The sequence below is a fragment of the Tupaia chinensis genome, unplaced genomic scaffold (assembly GCF_000334495.1).
Source record: "Tupaia chinensis unplaced genomic scaffold, TupChi_1.0 Scaffold000311_2, whole genome shotgun sequence".
NCBI lineage: Eukaryota > Metazoa > Chordata > Mammalia > Scandentia > Tupaiidae > Tupaia > Tupaia belangeri.
In genome coordinates, this window is record NW_006159803.1 from 5,734,275 (window position 1) to 5,746,520 (window position 12,246).

At 38.6% G+C, this 12,246-nt stretch overlaps 1 pseudogene; it reads left to right on the forward strand.

The window, feature by feature from the left end:
• The first annotated feature begins 11,069 nt into the window (after window positions 1–11,069).
• On the forward strand, window positions 11,070–11,954 carry LOC102474377 (dnaJ homolog subfamily A member 1 pseudogene; annotated as a pseudogene).
• The last annotated feature ends 292 nt before the right edge of the window (window positions 11,955–12,246 follow it).

Sequence of the window (12,246 nt, forward strand, 5' to 3'; positions counted from 1 at the left end):
AACAAGCAGCTCAGGGTATGGGACCACAGTAACTATTCAGTGAGTGTTGGTTTCCTTACTCCCTCCATGTTTCTGGATTTGGTGACACTCAGTGCCTCCCAGATACCAGGTCAGTGTAGGTCTCTGGCTTCCAAACTTTTGGGGATATGGATATTTTTGTGCCTCTAACAGAGGTTATGGATAATATCCTCTATCAAGATTCAACTGCATATAACACTTTGAAGATAGTTTCTCATAGACCCCCTTGGAACTCCCATACAGACCCCCTCCGAGACCAAAACTTCAAATTAAGAAGACCTTAACCTGAGGGTTCTTGAGATACTTTCAACCACTAGTAAGAGACTGATGTGTATGAGATATCTGTGCACAGACAACAGGGAAATGAGAGGTTCCAGGTGTCTCTAACACAGTATATGACAGGTTATGCATATCTGGAGTCTGCACTGACATGGAGTGTAGAGTTAGTAGTCTCAGATGCGCACATGCATGCACACACACACGAACACACACACACACACACCAAGTGTCTATTTGGAATCAGTTTATGTGGAAACTAGGAGCCTCACTGGAGTAAAAGCTTAGACAATACCCAGTACTGAGGTTTAGACAGTTTAGCTATTCATGATGGAGTACAAGTGAATATGTCATGGAAACCAGAACAAAGGAAAAAGCCAAACAGAACATTCACCAGCGCACAGCAGATGAGCAAGAAAGTCTGGCAGATCAGAAAGAGAGAGCTTCAGATAATGACCTATCCTTTCTTTAAATTTTTAAAAATTTACATTTAATCACATGTATTTTTACAGTGTACAGCTTTGTTTTTTTCTAGCACAAATACCATGCATATCAGTTAAGACAAAGACATTACTATATACATTATCATTAGTAAATAGCTTTACAATTTTTTGTCAATTAAATGTACTTACTGTTTCTTCCCCTGTTCCCCTCCCTCCCTTTCTCATCCACTTCCATATTCTCCCTATCCTTACTATCTTTAGTATCTATCATCCCCTCCCTACTACTATACCTTCCCAACTTTCCATTTCTGCTATAGAGTGCAGACATTCGGTATATATTGAATGCAGACATACAAAGTCTGTCTTTCAGGGTCTGACTTGCTTTGCTTTCTCGAAGCCTTCCAAATCCAGCTGTCTTGGCAGCATGTACAGCCTTGGGGAGAAAAGAGCCTATGTAAGGATGGAAGGAGTTGCTGTACTAAGTTCTGCAATCTTTCAGAGCTGCCTAATCCACCACAGCCCCTCCTGCCTCAGTTAAGTACAACACAGAAGATAAAGCGTTTTCCTGCTCCACACCATGGAAGGATGGATGTCATTACTGGCCAGGATCGACCAGCAGGAACCTGGGTTTACCTGGGTACAGAAGTCCATGCCGAACAGGCCAAAACAGCTGGTACCAGAATGGCTCAAATTAACGTGGCAGAGGACAAAATAAGAGTAAGCTAGAGCAAGGGCCAAGTAAGATACCCCTTATGTATGCCCAAAATACTTCAGGAAAGAGTTTTATTTCAGCAAGAGCTCAGATTGAGTATACATGTGTATCTGTACAAGACTATGCACATATTGTGAATGTGGAATTGAGAGTGTGTACATACGTGTGTATGAATACGTACATGTATATGTGTACACATGAGCAACAAGTAATAAGAGAGCAATCACAAATTCTCCCTGCTTCACAGGCCCCTTCTCCAGTCCCAACTTTTCTTCCTGGTTTCATTCTTGCCTGTACCTCTGCTTTAATGTGGTTAAGAGGACAGGCTCAGGAGCCAGAGTACTGGGTTCTAATCCTGGCTTTACCACATAGCACTGTGACTTTAGGCAATGGTTTTAACCTTTCTGTGCCTTAATATTCATGTATTAATTTTATGGGTTCATTCACACAAACCTGCTCTTAAGTTGTGGAGGTATCAAGAAACCCAAACCTAGAAAAATATCCACTGCTACACTACAGATATTTAAATCATTTTCTCCATTAATTAATCCTTCCCATGTGCCCTTTCTGAGAGTCTGTGCCAAAAATCCCTACAGAGTGGGCATTGGACAGAGAACTCCCACCCACCTACTTAACCATAGGTAATTGAACCAAGCTTGGGCACAGAGCTCATATAGCAGCTTCTCTTCCACAGTTCTAAATTGAGATTCAGAGACCTGGATCAGACTCCAACATGCACCAGAAGTGATATAAAGCTAGAGTCAAGTCAAGTATGGGCGAAGAAAAAAGAAGAGCCATTTTGCAAAAAATAGACAAGAATATAGGCCAAAACAGGGACAGAGATGAAAGACCCCACAGCCTATGAGAGAGAGAGAAGAAGGAAGAGGAAGCCCAACTGTACTTCCTAACCTTGTTCCATGATACTTCTGGATCCTTCCTATAATGTCCTCTTTGAGCTTGCTGGAGTGACTTTCTGATCCTTGGCACCAAATGTTTCCAACTAAGGCAACTGCTCCCACGGGGATTTAGGTTGGTTAGGTATCTTTCTAAGTGTCATCCTTATACCAGGCATGGCCACAGACAGAGCCAAAAGCCACATCCTCCCAACTTCTACGCAGCTGTTGCTATTGAAATAGCATAAAGTATGGAGCTCCTGATCACCTCAAAGGGCAGAGGTCAAAATATTATTCTATAATTCAAGCTGAAAGTGTCATCTTTGAGATAGCACCATGTGATAAGGTCAAATCAGCTACCAAATTCTCCCATTAGATCTACATTTTAGAGTAATCCTTTAATTATCTGTTTCACAGTGCATTATAAATAGCTAGGAAACATTTCAGAATTCTCCGTCTTAAATTATATTTAGCTTTAAGCTAAAAAAATTACTCATACGTGAGAAAAAAATATAAAGGCACTGTGATGACACACTGTCCCTATTTTAGCTCGTTCAATAATATTCAGATCAGATTCAATAATATTCAGACCAGAAATAATGAGATTTCTTCAAAGACCAAACCTAGGTAAAGCCATGACCATCTCTATATGTATAAGGGCACATATTTGGACATGTGTGCTGTGTATGTTTGTGTACATGAGTGTGTATGTGTCTAAGTATGTATATGTATAAGAGTATATGCCCAATTGTATGTATGAATGTGTGTTGTGTACATGTGTGCAATAAGTTATAAGTTAGCAACAACAAATCCTCCCTGTCCAATAGGTTCTTGTTCTGGTCCCTACTCTTCTTCCTGGTTTCATTCTTGACTGAATCCCTGGTCTAATTAATATGCCTAAGAGAACATGCTCCGGGGCCAGAGTGCTGGATTTCGGTCATGGTTCTACCACCTGGCACTGTGACTTTAGGCAATTATTTCAATCCTTCTGTGCTGTAAAAAAAGAACTAAGAATAGTGCATATATCATAATTTTGTAAAGACTAAATGAGTGGATATAAAACTCTTAAAATCATGCCTAATATTGACTAAATGTTCAAACATGCAAGGTGTTACTATGATTAATCATATCCTTTACTTAACAGAAAAAAATACTTTCTTTTTTGGATTCCAGATATACTCTTCAATTTCAGGTTGAAGCTGTCCTGCTAATTGGTGAAGCCCTGGCTCAGCAACCCCAAAGTGTAACATAAGATGTTCTGGTATTAAGTTCTGCTCTAAGGATTCAACAGCCCCAAAGGAGTCATTGTCTCAGAGCTGTCATACCTTTCAGATTTTACAGCTTGATCTTGTAGACAACAGAAATGCAGATTATCTCACCTTCCGCTCAAGAATTCCATATTCTCTGATCCTTATCCCTTCGTGCACACACACACACACACACACACAATCTTTATAGCTTTATTATCCTAGAGAACTTCATCTCACTTGGAAAAAACTCTGCCTCTACAAGCAGTAAGTAAGCACTCTTGAAGTCTTTGTTCCAATCACACAAATCACACCATCTTCTCTACTACATCCTCTCTTTTGCTAACCTTAGTATACACCAAAAGTCCCATTTGAAAATAACCATGTCTACTATCATGACTTACACTTCAATCCATGCAGTTTTTAGGTAAATATGAAGAAGCAACATTGTGTACAAGAAGGAGATATTCAGGAAGCAGCAGCACTTTCAGTGTGACTGGGACACAGCATATGTGGGAGGGGTGACAAAGACAAAGGCTGAAGATGCTAAAGGATCTTGGTGAGTGGGTTTAAGGTGTTTAACTTTCATCTCATGATCAGGAAGGTTGCATTAAAAGATTTTAAGCAGGATAGAGTCATCATCAAATTGGCATTGAGAAGTATTACTCTGATTGCAGTAAGGGAAAGGAATGTGGGGAGAAAGAACATTTACAGAGAACAGGTAAAGGGCAATTTTAGAAACTACCACTGAGAAATGATAAGTGGCTTCAAAGATGTAAAAGAAAGGCTAGTTTTGAGAAGTTGGACACACTCAACAGGACTTAAATTTTGAAACCATGAAGGTGGTAAGAATAAGAAGTACATCTTAGATAACTTTAAAGCTTCTGGCTGGAGCAACCAGAATAAATATGGCATGCATTTAATTAAAGTAGGCAATATTAAAAAAAGATTAATGATGTGGAAACAAGTTTGGTTTCAGACATTTTCATTTTGATGTTCTTACACGCTCACAGGCATCTAGTGAACATGACTACTAGTCATTTTGAAGTATACATATAGAACTCAAAAGAAAGATCTAGAGATAAAGATTAGTATACAGAATCAATATAGATATTGGCATAAAGATGGAAGCTTGAAGCCCTTAGGGTAATGAGAACCACATAAATTAATCATATAAAGTATACAGCATAAGAAAAGGAAAGAGGCAAAGACTGCATTTAAGGAATGGGCTAAAAAAAAAATAGACACTAGAAGAAAATATCAGAATGATTAGAAAACCAGGAGAGAGTAATGTCTCAGAAGCCAACAGAGGATCAAGTACAAGAAGGAAGTGGTCAGAGTGTGAAATACCACCAGTCAAGTAAAACAAAGACTGAAAAAGAAAAAAAGAAATGTTCACCTGATTCCAAAATTAACTGAGGAAATTAGAAACCTTAGTGTAGTGATTCTTAATTGCTTGAGTTTATTTCAACATTGGTTTGTTACTGATAACATTTGATAATTTGCGATTTTAGAATATATAATATATAAATATATGTCTATAGATATATAGATGAGAGGTCTTTTGCATTAGTCATGTATTACCATCACTATGTTTTAATTTAGTGCTTAATCTCCGTAATGAACACTGACCCCTGGTATGACTTTTCCTGGCACTGGTTTTGTTGGTGTTCTTTATGTATCTATAGATATATATCTGTAGAGAATATCACAGAGCAAAGGCCTGCACTGCATATCTCCCAGGATGTCAGGAAGGTCTCAGCCCAGGAACCCAGAGAGCTCTGGGTAGGGTCAGGTATTAAATATGTTAATGTTGACATCTGGTACTTGGAGCCAAAAATCCTAGGTAGTGAGGAATAAAGGCCTTCTAAAAAATGAAAAATAAAAAAAAAAATTAGGATGGTATACCAGATGGACAAGGAGCTCACTCTGAAGGAAAAAAAATTGGGATGTCATAGCATGAAATATACCATTAATATGAAAAAGAATTACATGTATAAAAATGAGGAGACACAGAACTGAAATGCATCAAGAGCAAGTCAAATTAAAGAGCTCAGCAGTCTAGAAGCTAAAAAGAAATTTATGTGCTAGGCTCCAGTAGAAATGCCTCTAATGAGACTGGGAAGAGGAATTACTCTCTATATTCTGGTTGCAATAACAGAAAGAGATAACAGCCAGATCACCAACAAAACCAGTGACAGTAAAAGTCACACCAGGGGGTCAGTGTTCATCATGGAGACTAGAAACTAAATCATAAGAGTGACGGTAATACATCACCAATCCAAAAGACCTCTAATGGCCTCTTATAAACTTACCCAATTCCCTTCACAGACTATGAAATGAGAATCAAGTGATTTTGCTGTGATTCTGATATATTGGGTCGTCGGAAAACTCATAATGTATCTTCCTATGCAGAAATGTATCATGACTTTTCCAACGACCCAATACAATGAATATGACTGTTTTCATTAACTATCAGACTGTTGTTATCCAGGCAAATGGGTGTCACCTGTATAAATACATATATTCATCTGTTCAGCAAAACTGAGCCTATAAGGACTCAAACACCATAGCACAAACCCTAAGCCCTATGAGAGCACAAAGCAAATCTGCTTATAGTCCTTGACTTCAAGAAGCTAAGTATTTGGTGGTCAGCAAATGGTATAACAGTTTCATCACTGGACTCCCATGTTGTCGACTATGGTTTGAGTCCCAGAACCAGTGACTTAAAACTCACATTAGGTGTGTGTGCATGTGTGCCCAAAATCTCGAGAGGGGAACAGAGGAGAAGGGATTGTGGTATGGCCATCCCCCCTGGGGAGTGATTTCTCACTTTTCAGTCTCTCTGTCTCTCTCTGTCTCTCCAGCAAGCACTTGTGCCCTATAGCAAAATAAATAAATAATAAAAAAATTTAAAAAACTCTCTACAAAAAAAAAAGCTAAGGATTTGACAAAAAGGAAAATATAGGTAGAGAGGCAAATATAATTCTTGGCTCAAATTTCAGTTTAAGAGATAAAGAATTAGACAACACATAAAAATAGAGAACCTAATAAAACACTTTCTACTGTCCCTTGCACACGGCAAATAGTCAATAAGTAATTGTCATTTCTTTTTTTTTTTTAAGAATTATTTATTTAATTACATTTGTTATTATTGTTTTTGTTTTGTTTTGTTTTTTGAGAGGTTCTTGCTATAGGGCACGTGTGCTCACCAGAGACAGAGAGAGACAGAGAGACAGAAAGCGAGAAATCACCCCCCAGGGGGGATGGCCATGCTGTGATGTCTTCTCCTCCATTCTCCTCTCGGGATCACGTGCCCGGCATGAGTTTAAGCCACCAGGTCCAGGGCTCGAACTATGGTTGACTACATGGGAGTCCAGTGACATAGCCATTACACTAACTGCTAGTCCCAGTAATTGCCATTTCTAATATTATATAGTGTGTTCATTTTAGCTATTCCTCCAAAAATAGTGTAACTTGGGAAATCCTGAAGCCTTGAGATAGATCTGTGACTAGCCAAGAAGCTGGCTTCACATTCAGTTTCAACCTTCTTAATAGAGCATAATTTAGTCCCTGAAGGAAAGCAGGGTGTTTTTAAGACAGATGGTTTAGATCAGTTATTTTATTATTCAAAATCTTCCCCTCAACAGGAATTCACAGAAGTTTAAACTGAAGATGAGTAGTCATGCTCAGTCAGAGTCAACCCCATCTAGAAAAATTCCTCGTCCCCTATGTTTTGGTTACACTTTCCTTTGATAGACAAACAGCTCCAGCTGTTTCAACCCTTGAAGTGCCTCAAGGCTTCCTGGGCAGGCTTCATAATCCTCTCTTCCTACAGAGACAAGAAAATCTGCATTCAGCCCCTAAGGACAGAGAGGTCCCCTGTTTTCCTTCTGATCGAGGCTAATTCTTTTTAATAAATGTAAATATAGCCCCTTACACTGCAGCTCTGTGAATTTCATCCATAGCAAAAGGAAATGCCCAGTGTTTGGGGTTTTTGTTTTATATTTTAATTGCCAAAGGGTATATAAGCTTGCCAGTGAGACAGAGAAGGAGAGGGAGCAAGAGAGAGAGAGAAACAGAGACAGAGAGTATCCAAATAGGGCATGGTCACATTGCATTTTTCCAACATTTCTCCATTCTGTTGGGATTTGAGGCATCTATGTAAATATGTCCGGTGTGTTTTTCAAGCCACTGGATTGGGATCCAAACTGTAGTTTGCCATGTTGGATCCAGCTCCCTTAACCATTAGGCCAGGGGCCTGAATAATTTAAAAAGGAAAAAAATGGAGGAAACCAAACACACTAGCTGTTGAACATATAAATGCTGTTGGATGAAAAAGGAGAAAGTTCACTGATAGATCTGGAATGCTCCTCAAATCTGTACTGACAAATATTCCATGGTAACACCAAGATTTCATTATCAACTTTCTTTGATGAGCTTTTATTTACAGTGGAGTTTGGGCTTTTAAAAAAAAATGGTATAGTTTCACTTGTTCTTTTAACCTCTGCCTTGGTTAATTCAAGATAACAGCCAGTTTGAAATCCAACAAGCAGGTGTCAAAGACAGTATGCCTGGAAGATCATACTAAAGATAGATCTGATGTCACAGATGCAAAGACAAAGTTTCCTTAAGATGAAAAGCCAACTACTATATTTCTCCTTCTATCAAATGTGGTAGCTTCCACCCTGTAGTCAGATCATTATATTTTATTCATCATTTGATATTTTGAGATAGAAAGATTTAAGACTGAAAACTCTCTTCTTAACAAGCCTTGAAGCTGACAGATAAACTTCAGTTCCTTTTACTCAAGTGGAACCCTGTGTACTGCATCAGAAGACATCCAACAGCATATATTAACCACATTTTTGCTATCCTACATAAAAATGCATTTTTCTTTCCAACAGTAATTCTACCGGGAATAGCTTCCTGGCTTAGGTAAAAATAGCTATTTTCATCAGTCATACTTCCTGTTCAACTTTTAAATATACATCATTTCTACAAGTGGAAAGGATGGGGGAGGGGGTAGAGCTTTAAATGTTTTTAAGTTCACAGGCTGCTCCTATACTGAAGTACAGCTTACAACAGAAATTATAAAGAAATAAAAAAAGAGAAAAGAGTTTTCCAACATCAGAAAAACTGATAATTACAAATGCTTTCTCCAAATTAAAAAAATAAATAATAAGATTAAAAATAAATGCTCCCTCTGATGAGACAGCCCTAACCTGCTCGCATAGGCAAAATGAAATATCCAAATCCCAGATTGTGAGCTGCACAGAGGCATTAAGTTTAGCAGAAGGGGCTCACAGAAATAAAGTGCTCAGAGTTAATGATAGCTAAAGAGAGTGAAAATAAAAGTAACAAGTCTAAGATGTGGTCGACTGAGGATTATTTCCCTCCCACATACACACACACACAAAAAAATAAACCTTTTATACTGGCAATGTTTCTCTCTGATACAGTCTATAAAGTTACCAAGATGTCCCTTTTTTTCCCTCTTCCAAGCAGTGCTTTCATTAACCTGTCACTTCATTCACGTATTAATTGAATTGGTGGTTTTAATTGGGCTACTTACACAAATTTTAGGGAATACAGGAATGTATCATTTAGAAAGTAAAAATATCTTACAATCTTTCCTGCCTCCATAGTCTGAGTACTTTTTAATGTACCAGGGATTTTCTAGATAGTAAAAGGCTGAAGTATTGGGCTGTTGAAAAAGTCATGGCGTATTTTTTTCATGCAAAATTAAGTCATGATTTTTCCAGCAACCCAATATTAATAAGACAACAAAGTGACGCACATATTTCTAGAACATTTACTTCCTTTACTATCTAATTCATGTGACAACTTCTAAGTTTCTATCGCAAGCCAAATATTAATATTGTGGCACTGGAGAGCTAGAAAGGACCTCAGAATAATCAGGTCTGTAAGATTAAGGTTTGAGAAGCACTGTGTGATTCCAACATCCAGCCAAGTTCAAGACACAGTGTTCTAAATCAGTACTTCACAGAAAAACAAGTCACTTGAGGATCTTGTGAAAGTGTACATTTTCATTCAAGAGGTCTAGGGTGGACGGAGATTCTCCATTTCTAAGAAGCTCCCAGGTGAAACTGATATTGCCATGTACCAATTGCACTCTAGACATTCAGGTCTAAGATCAGCTAGCCCAGTCATTATTAAGCTGTGTTCTCAGAACTCTAAGATTCTGTGGAGAGTGGTGAACAGGTATTCATGTCAATCCTAAACTTAAATTCGCTAGCAATGAAGTTCCTCTGAACGTGCACCCATCATCCAATCTCTACCACCACCTCTCCCATTTTAAATTTGTCTACATATTAAAGCAGAATTTGTTATTCTCAGGGACTAACTTTATCATATGTAAATGCTATGTGAATTAAAAAAATAAAGATCTGTTTTACATCTAAAATTCAGTTTGACACCATGGTACTGGCATAAAAACAGACACACAGACCAAAGAAACAGAATAGACAACCCAGAAATAAATTCATGTACATACACAAAATTTTCAACAAAGGGGACAAGAACATTCACTGGGAAAAGGACAACATCTCAAATTAATGATGCTGGGAAAATTAGATATCCATATGCAGAAGGATGGAACTAGACCCATATCTCTCACTGTATACAAAAATCAACTCAAAATGAATAAAAGACCTAAATGTATAACTCCAAACTATGAAACTACCAGAAGAAAGCATAGGAATAACACTTCAGGACTTGATAAAGAGTTTTGTTTTGTTTTGTTTTTGTTTTTGTTTTGATTTTAGAGGTTTTTGCTATAGGGTGCGTGCGCTCGCCAGACAGACAGAGAGAGACAGAGAGATAGAAAGCGAGAAATCACCCCCCGGGGGGATGGTCACGCTACAATCACTTCCTCCATTCTCCTCTCGGGATCTTGGGCATGTACGCACACACGCCCAGCATGAGTTTAAGCCACCGGGTCCGGGACATGAACCGCGGTCGACTACGTGGGAGTCCAGCAACATAGCCATTACACTAACTGCTGGTCCCAGGAGTTTTTTTGTTTTGTTTTGTTTTGTTTGGATAAGATCTAAAATGCATAGGTAACAAAAACAAAAGTAAACAAATGAGATTTTATCAAACTAAAAAACTTAAAGAAATAAAAGCATAAACAGACAACCTAAAGAATGGGGGAAAATATTGCAAACTATTTATTCATCTAACAAGGGATTAATATCCAAGATATGTCAGGAGCTCAAACAACTCGACAGTAACAAAGTAAGTAATTCCATTAAAAAATAGCAAGTAATCTAAAGAGACATTTCTCAAAAGAAGACATACAGGGCTACAAAAGATGACAGCTGTGGCACACACCAGGCAGAACTTTCCAGAATGCTTGATCAGAAGCTGAGGAGCTACAGCTGCCTGAGCTGTGCACAGCTATACACACCTTCCCAGTCCCCCACACTGACCTTAGCCCACTCACCAGCTGTAGAAAATGTTGAAAGAAATGACTTACTATGATGTTTTGGGGTCAAACCTAATGCTACCTAAGAAGAACTGAAGAAGGCTTACAGGAAACTGGCCTTGAAGTACCATCCTAATAAGACTCCAAATGAAGAAGAGAACTTCAAACAGATTTCTCAAGTTTATGAAGTTCTCTCTGATGCAAACAAAAAAAAAAAAAGAGAGAGAGAGAGAATTATATGGCAAAGGAGGAGAGCAGGCAATTAAAGAGAGTAGAGCAGGTGGTGGTTTGGGCTCCCCAATAGTCATCTTTGATACATTTTTTTGGAGGAGGAGGAAGGATGCAGAGAGAACGAAGAGGTAAAAATGTTGTACATCAGCTGTTGGTAACCTTAGAAGATTTATATAATGGTGTAACAAGAAAAATGGCCCTGAAAAAGAATGTGATTTGTGACAAATGTGAAGGCCAAGGTGCTAAGAAAGGAGCAGTAGAGTGCTGTCCCAATTGGAATGCAAATAAGAATTCAAAGGACCTGGAATGGTTCAGCAAATGCAATCTGTATGCATGGAGTGCCAAGGCCATGGAGAACAGATCAGTCCTAAAGATAGATGTAAAAGTTGCAATGGGAGGAAGATAGTTCGAGAGAAAAAGATTCTAGAAGTTCATACTGACAAAGGCATGAGAGATGGCCAGAAGATAACATTCCATGGTGAAGGAGACCAAGAACCAGGACTGGAGCCAGGAGAAATTATTACTGTACTAGATCAGAAAGATCATGCTGTTTTTACTCTACAAGGAGAAGATCTTTTCATGTGTATGCACATACCACCTCCTTGCCTGTCTCCATGCTCTTTCCCCCTTCCTGGAATACCCTGGCACTATCTTTTTTGTATATCTAAAGCCTCCTCAACCTAAGACTCTGGCCACATAAGAAACCTCCCATCTATCTTTTGTATATCTAAAGCCTCCTCAACCTCAAAGACTCTGGCCACATAAGAAACCTCCCATCTCGGTTACAACAGTTTTATCCACTCAAGGGGATGAAACTTTCAAAGCAAGGGCAACGACTCTCTAGAAAAAAGAGGATAATCTATTTCTAGCAGCAGAAGCCATCAGGTGGTACTCACTGCACAGGGATTAGGCTCTGCAGTCTAACAGTTGTCATGTAACCAGGAAGAGCCCAACACACCATTGTGTTGTGCACATT